This window comes from Stenella coeruleoalba, assembly GCF_951394435.1.
Source record: "Stenella coeruleoalba genome assembly, chromosome: 10".
Taxonomy (NCBI): domain Eukaryota; kingdom Metazoa; phylum Chordata; class Mammalia; order Artiodactyla; family Delphinidae; genus Stenella; species Stenella coeruleoalba.
In genome coordinates, this window is record NC_137156.1 from 80,839,772 (window position 1) to 80,853,248 (window position 13,477).

General features: G+C 40.5%; 1 protein-coding gene across 18 annotated transcripts in view; it reads right to left on the minus strand.

Moving 5' to 3' along the window:
* MAGI1 (membrane associated guanylate kinase, WW and PDZ domain containing 1) overlaps positions 1-13,477 on the minus strand; it is a 618,838-nt gene that overhangs the window by 312,700 nt on the left and 292,661 nt on the right. The window lies entirely within an intron of this gene.

Sequence of the window (13,477 nt, forward strand, 5' to 3'; positions counted from 1 at the left end):
TATACCTAAAAAGAGTAGAGGCATTGATGTTACCCCTAATCTCGTGGAAAAGTATCATCATGTCACCCATTCCTTAGAGGCAGAAGAATGACCAGACCCCAGGGCTATTCATCAAGAGTGGGAGATAGGTATGGCTTTAAGAAAACCCTCATATCTCCACCTTCACTCTACCCTTCAGAAAGAAGAGGACTGCAATAGTTGGAAAGGGTAAAGGACGTTTTAGTGGTCTCCAAGACTGGGTGGAGTTGCATTCTGCCCATCAGAAGTTTGAGTGCATGGGGTTGCAGAATCTTTCCCATCTCCCTAGTTTCCACAAGGCTGTTGGGCAGCAGCAGGGTTAAAGCGGCTGTAGGACAGGGCATGCCCAGACGACGCTGATTTTCTGTCATTCTTTCTTCTCCTGATGAAGCGAGATGAAGGTAGACAAAGCCTAGTTCTCCCTTGATCTCAAGATTTCTCCCTTCAAAATATGGGTAAGAAAAGTGGAAAGGCATCCTATAGGAAAAGCTCTTATATTTCATGCTTTTTCCTTTGTATGCTTTCTATTCTTTTATGGAAAAAGGTAGAACAGGTCTGCAAGTATCTCCCTTGAACTCCCATGCCCTGTCCCAAACTCACCTCGGCCAAGGCACATCAGCGGTCAGCAGCCTCGAGTAGCTTCCACCATGCATCAAGGCACAGTCTTGTGCTGTCATTAATACCTTCCTTTTCATTTGTCTCTGATTTAAGCAAGCTAAAGACTACAGGAACCATGTAATTTACCATCCAAACAGGGACACTCTCGAGAGTGAAAGCGAGTACTTTTAATAATTATACTGGGACGACCAGGAATATATAGTACTAGAATCGTCACAGGCAAACCAGGAAAGTATGGTATGAGTTATTCTCATAAAGGAGTAGGAAGACTAGATATTCAAGTTTGAGCTTTGGAAAGGATAAAGGATGAAGGATTGATTTTGGCCTATGTTAGTTTTTAAGTCACTCTGGCTCACTGACAAGGCTCAGGAAAGGTGTTCCCCACAAGTCCATATGTCCAGACGTGCTTAATCAAGATCTACAGGGGGGCTTGGGGACAAAGCATCTAGGTGCTTGCACTCGGATTCATCTTCCGTGCACAAGTTATCTTAGGAGCTCTGAGAAGAGAGCTTACGTACTCCTTGGCTTAGTGGCTAAAGCACGATCATAGACACTTGAGAGCATCCATTCCATTATTTATGAACTAAGAATAATTCTAAATCATCTCTCCCTGCATGTATGCCTTCTCTTTTCCAAAGATCTGGGTCTTACTCACAGACCATAATCTAAAAACATCGGCCCCAAACAAGCTATTCCCCCAGACTCCCTGCAAAGTAACAAAGGACCTATATGACTCTCAAAGATAAAAATCATTATTTCATCCTGCCATTATTTTTGAATGTGAGTTACATCATTTTCACTCTGAATGAACAACCCAAACGTTTTTCAGAAAAAGATTCTTCCTATGTTTATGAATCTAACTGGGACAGACATTACAATTTACACTATCATTTTGCTGTCACATTATTTGGAAACATTTTCCAAAAAAGATTAACTCCAAAAAACTTTCTGTTTAAATAAACACTGGCAGACACTGTGCACTTATATTTATGCTCAAGTTCACACTGATATTCCAGTGCAAAGTCCTCTTGCTTTTGAACAGAACACTGTTAGATGGTCAGCAGGTAATTTCCACTCTTCATCCCCATTCCCAATCATGTAGATAAACCTGAACAAAATCAAAAGAAGTTAAAAATTAGATACCAAAGCCAGCAGATGATGTTTAAAAAAAAAAAAAAAAAAAAAGGCAGAATAAGTCCATGGCAAGGTGTTGAAGAGTTTGGTGGGTTTAGGTGGACATAAATAAAATCATTCACATCCACAATTTTAACTGTGAAAAGTGAGGAGAAAGAAAAGACATGATTCCCAGGGAAAGGGAAATGCTCCCTTTATAAAACAAAATAATCGCTGGAGAGAAAACTGAAAAAAGAGACCGGGGTTGCAAATGAACATCATGAACAGGCATGCAAAACCAGAAATGAGGACCCATTCGCAACAAGCAGTCCAGCCCTAGGAAAGCTACAACAATCCTGACAAAGAATAAAGTGGAAGGAATCACTCTACCCAATATTAAGGTTGGTTACAGAACTACAATAATCAAGACAGAGGGAGAGACACATAAATCAATGGAACATAATCTAGAACCCAGAAATAGACCTACACAAAAACGCCTAACTGATTGACAAAGGTGCAAAAAAGCGTTCAGTAGAGGAAGGATTAATCTTTTCAACAAATGGTGCTAGAACTAGTGGATATCCATGGGCAAAAAGAATGAATATTGACCTAAACTTCACACTTCACACAAAAATTTACTCAGGATGGATCATGGACTTAAATGTAAAACTTTTAGGCTTCTCGGGAAAAAAAAAGAAAAATCCTTAGGATCTAGAGCTAGTATTATTACCAAAGGCATGATCCATAAAAGGAAAAACTGATCATTTGAACCTTATCAAAATTAAAGACTTTTGCTCTATGAAAGCCCACGTGAAGAAAAAGAAAAAGACAACCTAATGACCGGGAGAAAATATTTCATATCACATATGTGACCAAGGACTAGTATCTAGAACATATAAAGAACTCTCAAACCTCAACATTAAAAGAAAAAAAAGTCCAATTAAACAACGAGCAAAAGACCTGAACAGACGTCTGGCTGAAGATCTGCAGATGGCAAGTGCATGAAAAGATGCTCAACATTATTATGCATTTGGGAAATGCAAATTTAAACTACAATGAGATCATTTCACACCTATCAGAATGGATAAAATGAAAACAGTGACAACACCATATGCTGGTGAGGATGGGAAAAAACCTGAATTACACTCATATACTGCTGGTAAGAATGGAAAATGGTACAATCACTCTGGAAAATGGTTTGTCAGTTTCTTATAAAACTAAACATTCAACCAGCAATTGCACTCTAGTGCATTTACCCTAGGAAAAAACTGAAAATTTTTATTGAAAACAAGCAATCAAACAAAAAACCTGTACATGAGTGTTCACAGCAGCTATACTTATCAGAGCTGAAAACTGGATCTAGCCAGTGTCTTTCAACAGGTGAGGGGTTAAGCAAACTGTGATATACACAGAATATATGTGTATGTATGTATATACGTCTAAACATATATATGTAATGATATACTGATATACAGTGATGGACACATATATATGTGCGGGGGGCGGTGTGTGTGTATCATGATATACTACTCAGCAATTAAAAAGCGACAGACTACTCATATTTGCAACAATGTGGATGAAACTCCACAGAATTAGGCCAGGTGAAGAAAGTCCATCCCAAAAAGGTTAATATGTATTACTGCATTAACATAAAATTTTGAAATGACAACATTTTAGAAATTGAAGTGAGAGGAGTGGTTATTAGGGGTTAGAAGTGGAAGCAGGAGGGAGATGGGTATGGCTGTAAAAGGCAACAGGAGCACCAGGTGTGATGTCAAAACTGTTCCTATATGACTGTGGAAATGGACACACAAACCTACGCAGGTGATCGAACTTTATAAAACTAAGTACATAGAGCCACAGAAATGAGTACAAGCACAACAGGAGAAACCTGAACAAGACTGGTAGATTATATCAACGCCAATATCTGGGATGCAATATTATACGAGAGGTTTTTTGTTTGTTTGTTGTTTACTTACTGCTACTGGCTTAATATAAAGGGATACAACTCAGGAACAGCCAAATGGAAGAGATGTGTGGTGTGTGTGGGGTGTGTGTGTGTGGGGTGTGTGTGTGTGTGTGTGTGTGTGGCTTACATGCCCTCTAGGTGTGTCACCCTGTCAGCACCAGGATGTGTTCACTAACCCAGAAGCTCCCCAGATCTTGTGGTTCGAGAGTTTTCATAGAGCTAATCTCTAGCCACTCCTTTCTCCCTGAAGGTCAGTGGCAGGGGCTGAAATTTCCAACCCTCTAATCACTTGATCTTTCTTTCTTTTTTCTTAATTGAAGTACAGTTTGATTTACAATATTGTGTTAATTTGTGCTGTACAGCAAAGTGATTCAGTTATACATATCTATGTGTGTGTGTGTGTATGTAACTACATTCTTTTCCATTGTGGTTTATCCCAGGATATTGAATATAGTTCCCTGTGCTATACAACAGGACCTTGTTGTTTATCCATTCCATATATAATAGTTTGCATCTGCTAAGCCAAACCTCCCACTCCATCCCTCCCCCACCTCTCCTCTCCGTGGCAACCGCAGCTCTGTTCTCTATGTCTGTGAGTCTGTTTCTATACTAGCGTTTTGCAACATGTTACCATTGGAGGAAAGGGGGCCAAGTGTCCAAGGGCTCTCGTGAAACTGCATGTTAATTTATGATTATCTCAAAGTTTTCTATGAATAAAAAATAAGTGCTAAAAAATCAAGCATTATTATCATGTTTACTTCAGAAGGCTAAATAAAAATAGCTTACAGAGTTAGTGGAACTATATTAATTTTGTTAAGATGTATGCATGTCCCTGTGTATTCCTGCACTAAAAAAAAAAAAGATTAATAGGAAATACTTGTCAGTGGTTGTCATTTCTGGATGGAGAGATTATGCATACTGCTACTTGCTTTTTAAGTTTTTCTCAAATTTTAATTTATTTTTTCAAATAGTCTAAAATGAATACATTGTTCTTATACTCCAATGGCATTAAATATGCTTGATAGCAAATGGAGAAAAAAAATCATCCTAATTTTATGTACTTCTTATCCAGCACAATGTCAGAGAAGGCACCTTGCCTGAGGATTAAGATTTTTTAAGCTAAGGGCCTATCTGAGGCAGTAACGTTGAATTCAATCAGAAGTGGTGGTCCCTTGAATATAAATATCTCTTGTGATACAACTAATAAAACCTATTCTACATATTCCTATTTTCATTCAGTCAATCCCATCTTTGCTATTTTAGAAATAAGGCTTTCAGCAGAACTGTATGGTGCAAAGGTAGAACTTCAGAGGATTATGTCACCCTGAATAACTGTACTTTCCTTTCTAGTGTCAGGAGAAAGTCAAGGTTCTCTGACACTGGAAATACAGGGCCACTGCGAGAGGTGAAATGAAGCTAGAAAAACAATTCAGTCTGTGGTTACCAGGAAGTTACACTCCCTTATTCCCCCCGCCCCAAATTATCTCCATTTGCTTCAGATTCTTCACAGGCCTGCATTTAACACCCTCTCACAACACACTGCAAAACAAATCTGTCAGCAGCAAATACGGCCATAGCAACTTCCCCCCAATTACCAGGGTAACAAAGTGAACAGCAGGGAAAACACCTCCAAAAAGAATGTGCCCCTAGCTGTCATGTGCTGTGCAAGGACTGCATTTTCTGTATTTTCCATGGGCCCTGGCTTATGGGACAATTTGCCTAAATAAACTATATATAAGTAGTGACATCACACCTGTGAATGTCCCTGTGGCCTATTCCCATTTATTGGTCTTTGGGTTCAGAAGTCCTCAACAGAAGGTACCTCCTCCTAGGGGACATCTTGGAAATCTGTGCGGTGTTTTCTGAATACAGAGGGATCGGGAGCTGCCACAGCAACTGAGAAACAACACTGGGATTTGGTGGGCAGGGTGCCTCACAGAATTGTGCAGGACTCAGGACTACCCTAGTGGGCAGGAAACAAAATGCCACGCACCTGAGCCTAGAACCTTCCTTTGGTTCACGGAAATGCAGTTTTTTTTGTTTTTTACAGTTTTAATATACAGTGCATGTAAAATTGTGTAAAATGAGAGGAAAATGCTATTCTACTCTGTCGGGAACTTTACCAAAGATTGTTTATCATTTCAAAAATGGCGTCACCAAAGGCAATGGTAGCCTATTCAATGCACCTGCAGCAGTGGGTTTTAGAGCTGAAGCATTCATAGGGATTACAGGTATAAGCGCAAGCCTCTGATACCTCATTATGTCCTCCAAAGCCCTGCCATCCAAAGTGGGGCTCAAGACCAGTGGTACTGGCATCACTTGGCAGTTTGTTCAAAATGCAGAACCTCAGGCCCCACCCCAGAGCTGCTGAATCAGAATCTGCATTTTAACAAGATTCTCAAGAGAAGCACTGCTCTAGTAAACTTGTGTCGAGGCATCAATTACCCACTGCAATACGCATCATTTGTTATCCATTACTTTCCTTTTATTTTCTATGGTTAGTTAGATCACTACATGATTTTTAAGAATTAGCTATATTAGAGTTGAATTAGGAGTCTGGGATTAACAGATACACATTATTATATATAAAACAGATAAACAAGAAGGACCTACTGTATAGCACAGGGAACTATATTCAATATCTTGTAATAACCTATAATGGAAGAAAATCTGAAAAAGAATAGATACATATGTATAACTGAATAATTTTGCTATATACCTGAAACTAACACATTGTAAATTCACTATACTTCAATAAAAAAATAATAAAAGAGAAAAAAAGAATTAGGTATATTAAAGAATATATTATCTACTAATTTCAATTTTACATAATGAAGGAAATACTAAAACATTTATGATTAAAACAGGAAGTTTCAGAGTTGAGAACTACTGACTAAGAAACTATTTACCCATTGCCAGCTCTGTTTGTAGTTTTATTTTTCTACATTATCCCCAGTGCTGGGAAAACTGTTGAACTTCAGCTGACTACAACAGAAACAAATGCGAATTTTCCTCGACTATGATTTTTGGGCCCCAAATTGTCCTCGTTGAGGCAATGTGATATTATGTCACTAAAATGTGGCATGAACACAATTTGCCATTCACAAGTGGAAACATTTAGAAACACAATCTCTCTGAGACCCAGACACCAGTGAATTTAAGAGAAAACAAATACTCCATAAACACTTCTCTTGAATAGCCTTATTCCTTGATAAAGCATCCCACCTCCTGCTTCTCATGAGGAAATACGCCTACAGTTTTACCAGAGAAAGTTTTATTATGAACTAAAGTTACAGCTAAGATTGGATTTTCCCAGGATACAATCAAATGGACCTGAGTTCCATGTTCCCAACTGCCAAACTGTCCCACTGGCAAGTCAAATGCATTTAACTTTCAAATTCACACTCAGCATCTTCTCTCCTAAATCTATGCTCCCCTATTTCAGTTAATGACCCCTCAGGAAAAAAAAAAAAAAAATCATCCCAATCTCCTAATTCTACAACAGTGAAAAAAGTCACTGACAATTAACTCTGTGGCAGGCCATAGTGACACCAAAATGGAAAAGACATAGGACCCAAGGTGAAGAAGCTCACAGTCTACTCACATCATCTGGGATCTTTAAAGTCATCCTTGAATCCTCCCTTTCACTTGCTTCCCACACAGAACCAACTGTCGGGACGTGTTGATTTTATTACTGTGACATCTCTTCTATTTATGTATTCCATCACACCTGGTTATCTAACAAACTTAATTAGCTGCAGCTTAACTAACTAGAAGCTCGATTAACTGAAATCTTTTTCATTGGATTTACAGCAAAAGAGATATTCACAGGCCTGAAGGCAGGGGAATGGGATACCTGTTATTTTCACCGGCCAGACATACATTTCTGCTTCTTTGGGCCAAAGTACCTCCATTTACTCCTTGGGGTCCATATCCCATGTCCCTTCTCTGGCTCAGTACACGGACTTACCATGGGGTGGCCCCCACCCCTAGGCGTAAAAGAGGGCACACAATCCAGCTTTGCCTGCACAGGTCTAGGAGGGGGTGGAAGGCTCGGAGTCACAGGACCCAAACCAAGCCAATGAGATATTTTTTCCCATTCTTTTTTTTTTTAATTGGAGTATAATTGCTTTAAAATGTTGTGTTAGTTTCTGCTGTACAATGAAGTGACTCAGCTATATGTATACCTACATCCCCTCCCTCTGCGACCTCCCTCTCTCCCACCCCCCCCACCCCATCCATCTAGGTTGTCACAGAGCACCAAGCTGAGCTTCCTGCTCTTGACAGCATCTTCCCACTACCTATTTTACGCATGGTACTGTATATACATCAATCTAATCTCCCATTTCGTCCCACCCTCCCCTTCCCCGCCTGTGTCCACAGGTCCGTTCTCTACATCTACATCTCTATTCCTGCCCTCCAAATTGGTTCACCTGTATCATTTTTCTAAATTCCACATATATGTGTTAATATACGACATTTGTTTTTCTCTTTCTGGCTTACTTCACCCTGTGTTGAAAGAAAGGCAAAGAAAAATTCAATTTCCACTGCAAATGCTAAGTGAGCAGACCTACTGGAGTCTATTTCCTTAGACAGGCAAAGATCTTCCTTGAGATCAAGTGACTATGGAAGGAGAGAAAATCCAGCAGACAGAGCAGGGCTGAATCCCGATGACACATTCTTTTCTCAGTTAATAAATCCCTCTCCAGCCACTTTCACACGATTTTTTGCTAAAGCCAGTTTGAGTTGGTTTTCTGACACGTAACAAAAAACACAGAAACTTTGAGGGGTTTTTTTAAATTGCTGAATTTAGTTTAAAAACTTACACTCAGATCTATAAAATTTTAACCACTGTAATGGTCTGCATTAAAAATTGACATCTGGAATGATGCCAGTGAAATACCAGCATATAATACTATGATACCTGAACGGTAAAAGGCGAAATTCTGATAAGTATCTCCAAACCAACAAAATGTGTGAACTAAGTTTAGACTGTTGAGAGGCACCACCCTCAAAACGAGTTTCTCAGGACACCAGTCCCTTAAGAAAAAAAGAGTGTGGAGACAAACGTGTGAGAGTCTACACACTGCGTTCCCCACTTGGAAAGCCGCAATGGACACTAGCAACGTCAAGGGCTCTGTGAGCTTCTGCACATCAGAAACCTGCTTCCCAGTGCTCTTTGACCACATAACTTTCTTTTATTATGATGACTTTTATTTACTTATTTTTAGCAACACTCGGTAACATTTCATTAGGGAAAACACTGCACTCAAGAACCCACCAGCTCCACCTCAAGTACATCCCTTGTCTCTTTCTTCCCAGTTTGCTGCTATACTGATAAAAATGGTAAGAACCTTGATTTTTCGACAGAATTTGAATCCCACCATCACGGCCTATCACATGACAATATACTTCCAGAAGTTATACGGTCAGCACTGTGCTGCATTTTTCAATTTTGTATTTGAGACTGCTGTGGCTACTTGTGCTTACATATGAGCAAAAAGAAAAAGGTATGCATAAATGGGCTGCAATCATCCCAGAAAACACCTGCTTCAACCAATTCCAACCTAATTAGTTTCTCACAGAAGCTAAAACCCTGCTTTCTACAACCAAATAGCAATTTGATTTAACAATCAAAGTCAATGTGCTGAGGCTTCCCTGGTGGTGCAGTGGTTAAGAATCCGCCTGCCAATGCAGGGGACACAGGTTCAAGCCCTGGTCCAGGAAGATCCCACATGCCGCGGAGCAAATAAGCCCATGCGCCACAACTACTGAGCCCGCGTGCCACAACTACTGAAGCTGAAGTGCCTAGATCCTGTGTTCTGCAATGAGAAGCCACCGCAATGAGAAGCCCATGCACCACAACGAAGAGTAGCCCCCGCTCACCGCAACTAGAGAAAGCCCTCACACAGCAACAGAGACCCAACGCAGCCAAAATTAAAATTAATTAATTAATTGATTAATTTAAAAAAGCCAACATGCTGCATGTCAGAACAGAGTAAACTTCAGGTTGTAACTAATCACTCCAGAATTGAAATTTAAATATTCTGCATCTGTGATTTAATTACATAACTAACGTTACTTCGAGCTGAGTCAAGCAGACAAGTATAGGCACATGAGATTTTTCATTTAATATGATTTGGACATTCCTAGATCAGATGTACTCGTTTTGGAACAGTGAAAATTAGAATTCAAAGAATAAGCTCAATGTTAGAACATGCGATACAAAGGCATGTTTTTAATGTTTCAATGGTCAATAAAGTATGTTTCACTCATTCAAACTTGTGTGCGTATTCATTCATTTAATAGATATTTATTGATGGTCAACTCTGGGTTAAGTGCTAGACGTTAGATGATGGAGAAAGCCTGGTGAGAGAAATAGACTTCCTCCATTCCCTCATGTTATTGGCTGAGTTGTGGCCCCACCTCCATGCCAGCCAAATTCATTTAAGTCCTAACCCCCAGTATCTCAGAATGTGACTGTATTTGGAGACAGGGTCTTTAAAGAGGTGATTTAGTTAACATGAGGTCATCAGAGTGGCCCTAATCCAATACGACGGGTATCCTTATAAGAGGAAATTAGAACACAGACATGCACAGAGGCAAGACCACGTGAAAACACAGAAGGAAGATGGCCATCTATAAGGCAAGGAAGGAAGCCTCAGAAGAAACCAACCCTGCTTGAAACCAACCTCTAGCCTCCAGAATTGTGAGAAAATACCTTCCATTGCTTAAGCCACCTAGTCTGATACTTAGTGATGATAGTCCTAGCAAACCAATACACTCATAAAGCTTAAACTGTATTTGAAGAGACAGACCTTGATCAAATAATCAGGCGAATAAACCCAGACCTGTAGCTCTGACTGGGAGCATGGAGATCCAACAAGAGGTGCTGTGACAGAGGAGAGTGACCTGGAGAGGAAACCGAGGTGGTCTTCCCTGGGGAAGTGACACCTGAGCTGAGATAGGTAGGAGAGGAGTTAACAGGGTGAGAAGGAAGGGGATGTACATTCCAGGAAGGGGATCCAGTATGTGCAAAGGTCCTCTGGAGAGGAACATGAGGGACCAAAGGTAAGCAGTGTGGCCAGGGAACAGAAAGCAAGGAGATGTGGGAGGGGATACATGGCTGGCAAGGTAACCAGAGGCCAAGACGTAGGGTACAAGACAAGGAAGGACTTATTAAGATTATATTCCAAGCGTCTGAGAACTTGGATGGGTAAAAATTACATTCTTATCTTTACTAACCTATAATTAAAATTCAGCCTTTCCGGGCTTCCCTGGTGGCGCAGTGGTTGAGAGTCCGCCTGCCGATGCAGGGGACACGGGTTCGTGCCCCGGTCTGGGAAGATCCCACATGCCGCGGAGCGGCTGGGCCCGTGAGCCATGGCCGCTGAGCCTGCGCGTCCGGAGCCGGTGCTCCGCAGCCGGAGAGGCCACAACAGTGAGAGGCCCGAGTACCGCAAAAAAAAAAAAAAAAAAAAAATTCAGCCTTTCCCTCTATTATGAATGCAGGCAATAAATCGTGATGGTATCACAGCAATATCTGCCACTTTTTCACCAACAGAAATTAGAAGTATTTTCGTATCTTGTTAGGGTCTTTGCAGACACCATGAAATTTATACGTGTTCATCACTACTTAGAAATTATGGCATCATTGTGCCTGGCTCTGGATCTTGTAAGTTAATGCATTTAAAGAAGCTCATATATTACTTCTATCATCCATACACTCCAAGTTTAGTTAAAGTATTTTGCTAACTATATTTAAAGGTAATTGTTTCCTTTGTAATATTCTGTTATTTTATGCAGTTAAAAATAGTATGCTGAGATAGCTTCCACCGTTTTTACTAGAGCACCAGACGGGTCCAGGCACAAAAATTTAGGAACGCTTAAGATCCTTGTTTTGTCTCTCTTCTAAGGTTAACTGCTAGCTGCATCACTTGGGCAAGTTTGTTAACACCTCTGAGACTTGGTTCCCTCATCTGTAAAACGGGGATTTAGAAGACTCTCATTCCAGTACAAAGGATCCAATGAGTTAATACACAGAAAATGCTCAGAATGGACTTAGTAAGGCTTAATAAACAGTAGATATTGTTTTTATTAGTAATGAGAATCCACTGTGGTGTTCTGAGGGAGTGACATGGTGGTCAGGCTTAGACTTTGAAAGATCATTCTGGCCCTGATGTGGAGAATGCCTGAAGGAGGACAGAGAGTGGCCAAAACAGGAGACTTGCCAGAGCAGTGCTGCATTTGAAGAATTTTCTAATCTACGGTGAAACTTTTCGGTAGGGGAAACCATTCTTCAAATCAGACCTTAAGTAGAAGCCAGATACATAAACCAGAGAAAGGCAGAACCACCCTGACTGAAGTTGGGTGTGGGAAACCAGAGTCACATCAGCTCAGCATTTCTCTCTTCTCCCAGAAAATCAATTCCAACACACTTAAAAGAAACTCCCGAATCTACAAAGGCCATCGTTTGCAAACTGTTCATAGTTATCTTCTGCTACAACAATTCTGAAACTGCCAAAACTGTTAAAAAAAAAAAAAAAATCAGGTCCTTATAAAATGCAGGCTCATCTATTTCTCAACTTGCCTGCCTGTTAAGTTTCACTTAGGATCCATTCATTTATTCAAAAGCATTTGTTGAGCGTTCGCTCTGTGCCAGGTACTTTTTTAGACACTGGGGATACAGCTGCACTTATAGTATTAGTGAAAAATCTAGGGTCGGGGGGGGACAGAAAATAAACACAATAAAATAAGAAAACATATATCTAGATGATCATGGTACAGACTAACATCTATGTGGCCTCCACACTGTAACTGGCGACAAGTTGTTCACTGCTGTAGGCCCAGGGTGCAAAAGGGCATTTGGTAAAATCGGCACTCGAAGCTGAAGAGAGGGGTGGAGGGAGGGAGGCAGGGAGGCAGGGAGGCAGGGAGGGAGGGAGGGAGGGATGGACGCACGGACGGACAGACAGAAGGAAGAATGGGTGGATGGGTGGGCAGATGGACTGTTGGACAGATGGAAGGATGGAAAGAATGGAAAAAGGAAGAATGGGGAAGGCAGGAAGGAACATTGTAAGGGAAACTAGATATTGAAGGAAAAGTAGAACACAGAGAAAATGAAGTATATTATTTGAGAGGAGGAATAAAAGCCTTTAGTAGCCTTAACCTACAAAGCTGTATTTAATTCATATAACCCTAGGAGATGTTAGTTTCATTAACATCATCATCATATCATCATCCCCACCAGCCCCATTTTGTAGTTCTGGGGGCTGAGACGCTAAAACATTGAGAGACTTTCCTAAGAGGGTCCCAACATACCTGGAACATAAAAAATAGCACACAAATTGGCCGTGTTTCCAAGAAAGCCAAGTGAGACTCTGAAGATGCTAAAAATTAGAAGAAAGGGAAGGAATACCCACAATCATAATTTCCTGGCGGACCTTTTTGACTTATTTGAAATGTCTACTCCCCTATCCCCAAAGGGGGGTCAAGGTGAGTCTTCCCGGATGGCCCAAAGAAGGCCTGATTCAAGGGGTCCAGCAGATACTGTGCTTTGACAGGATGCCCACACTCAGAGCATTTATAGGAGGGAAAAAAACGTGGTAAAAAAATTTTAAACTGACTTTTATCAGCAGAAAAACAATAAAGATGAAAATGAGTGCTGTGAAATGGAGCCAGATAACTAAACAAACAGAAAACAACACACATTGAGAATCAGACTTCCTATACTCTGTAATATATTCAAGCTATGTTGGT